Genomic DNA, 2,500 nt, shown 5'->3' with positions numbered 1-2,500 from the left:
GCAGTATGAAAGTTCATCTTCAGGGAAAGATTGGAGACATTGCTGAAAGGGTTCGTCCGGGATCTCTCGCATCCTAAGTGAGAATCATACGCCTAGACCAACGAGCCACATAAAAGAACCCTTTCGGAAAGCATAGACTTCGGCAAGTGCTGTTGCATGTTGACCAAATTGGAATGAAACATCCTGGCAATTCATTTCTCTAAAATCACTAAAATAAGTATACTATACCTATTGTCTCCTAATGACAATTTTAGAAACTCTTAACCTCTCAAGGCAGTATGAAAGTTCATCTTCAGAGAAAGATTGGAGACTTTGCTGAAAGGGCTCGTCCGGGATCTCTCGCACCCTAAGCGAGAATCATACACCTAGACCAACAAGCCATGTAAAAGAGACCTTTCCGAAAGCATCCATTTCGGCCAGCGCTGTTGGATGTTGACTACGTTGGAATAATACATCCTGGCCTTTCATTTCTGTAACATCAATAAAATCAGTACACTACTGACTTCCGCTAACAACGTGAACAACAATTAACCTCGAATGGCAGTATATTGATATCTCCAAAGAGTCTGACATATTTCCATCGCGATTTTTCAGTAACGCTCTTTTCAGAGATAACCATTGGGGTCTACATTGATCTATAGAACATATCCAAATTCTAGGTCAATTCAATATAACTTAGTATGATTGTCCATCTTCAGGGAATGATTGGAGACAATGCTGAAAGGGCTCGTCCGGGATTTGAACCCGGGACCTCTCGCACCCTAAGCGAGAATCATACCCCTAGACCAACGAGCCATGTAAAAGAGTCCTAACCATTGGGGTCTACATTGATCTATAGAACATATCCAAATTCTAGGTCAATTCAATATAATTTAGTAATGATAGTCCATCTTAAGGGAAAGATTACAGACAATGCTGAAAGGGCTCGTCCGGGATTTGAACCCGAGAATCATACCCCTAGACCAACGAGCCACATAAAAGAAACCTTTCGGAAAGCATCGACTTCGGCAAGCGCTGTTGCATGTTGACCAAATTGGAATGAAACATCCTGGCAATTCATTTCTCTAAAATCACTAAAATAAGTATACTATACCTATTGTCTCCTGCTGACAATTTTAGAAACTCTTAACCTCTCAAGGCAGTATGAAAGTTCATCTTCAGGGAAAGATTGGAGACATTGCTGAAAGGGTTCGTCCGGGATCTCTCGCATCCTAAGTGAGAATCATACGCCTAGACCAACGAGCCACATAAAAGAACCCTTTCGGAAAGCATAGACTTCGGCAAGTGCTGTTGCATGTTGACCAAGTTGGAATGAAACATCCTGGCCTTTCATTTCTGTAACATCAATAAAATCAGTGCACTACTGACTTCCGCTAACAATGTGAGCAACAATTAACCTCCAATGGCTGTATATTAATATCTCCATTTTATATCTCTAAAGAGTCTGACATATTTCAATTGCGATTTTTCAGTAACCCTCTTTTCAGAGAATTAACCATTGGGGTCTACATTGATCTATAGAACAAATCCAAATTCTAGGTCAATTCAATATAATTTAGTAATGATAGTCCATCTTCAGAGAAAGATTGGAGACATTGCTGAAAGGCCTCGTCCGGGATCTCTCGCACCCTAAGCGAGAATCATACACCTAGACCAACAAGCCATGTAAAAGAGACCTTTCCGAAAGCATCCATTTCGGCCAGCGCTGTTGGATGTTGACTACGTTGGAATAATACATCCTGGCCTTTCATTTCTGTAACATCAATAAAATCAGTACACTACTGACTTCCGCTAACAATGTGAGCAACAATTAACCTCCAATGGCTGTATATTAATATCTCCATTTTATATCTCTAAAGAGTCTGACATATTTCAATTGCGATTTTTCAGTAACCCTCTTTTCAGAGATAACCATTGGGGTCTACATTGATCTATAGAACATATCCAAATTCTAGGTCAATTCAATATAATTTAGTAATGATAGTCCATCTTAAGGGAAAGATTGCAGACAATGCTGAAAGGGCTCGTCCGGGATTTGAACCCGGGACCTCTCGCACCCAAAGCGAGAATCATAACCCTAGACCAACGAGCCACATAAAAGAAGTCTGTTCGAAACCTGTGAGTTCGGCAACCGCTGTTGCATGTTGACTAAGTTGGAATAATACATCCTGGCCTTTCATTTCTGTAACATCAATAAAATCAGTACACTACTGACTTCCGTTAACAACGTGAGCAACAATTAACCTCGAATGGCAGTATATTGATATCTCCAAAGAGTCTGACATATTTCCATCGCGATTTTTCAGTAACGCTCTTTTCAGAGATAACCATTGGGGTCTACATTGATCTATAGAACATATCCAAATTCTGGGTCAATTCAATATAACTTAGTATGATTGTCCAAATTCAGGGAATGATTGGAGACAATGCTGAAAGGGCTCGTCCGGGATTTGAACCCGGGACCTCTCGCACCCTAAGCTAGAATCATACCCCTAGACCA

At 40.6% G+C, this 2,500-nt stretch overlaps 2 non-coding genes across 2 annotated transcripts; both read right to left on the bottom strand.

The window, feature by feature from the left end:
• Positions 1-723: 723 nt before the first annotated feature.
• Positions 724-795, bottom strand: trnap-agg (transfer RNA proline (anticodon AGG)). Its single transcript has one exon. It is a non-coding gene; the product is annotated as a tRNA-Pro (tRNA).
• Positions 796-2,020: 1,225 nt separating this feature from the next.
• On the bottom strand, positions 2,021-2,092 carry trnap-ugg (transfer RNA proline (anticodon UGG)). The gene has a single exon. It is a non-coding gene; the product is annotated as a tRNA-Pro (tRNA).
• Between the last annotated feature and the right edge of the window lie 408 nt (positions 2,093-2,500).

This window comes from Pleuronectes platessa, chromosome 22, assembly GCF_947347685.1.
Source record: "Pleuronectes platessa chromosome 22, fPlePla1.1, whole genome shotgun sequence".
In the NCBI taxonomy this organism is placed as follows: Eukaryota; Metazoa; Chordata; class Actinopteri; order Pleuronectiformes; family Pleuronectidae; genus Pleuronectes; species Pleuronectes platessa.
This window is presented reverse-complemented; position numbering and strand designations above follow the sequence as displayed.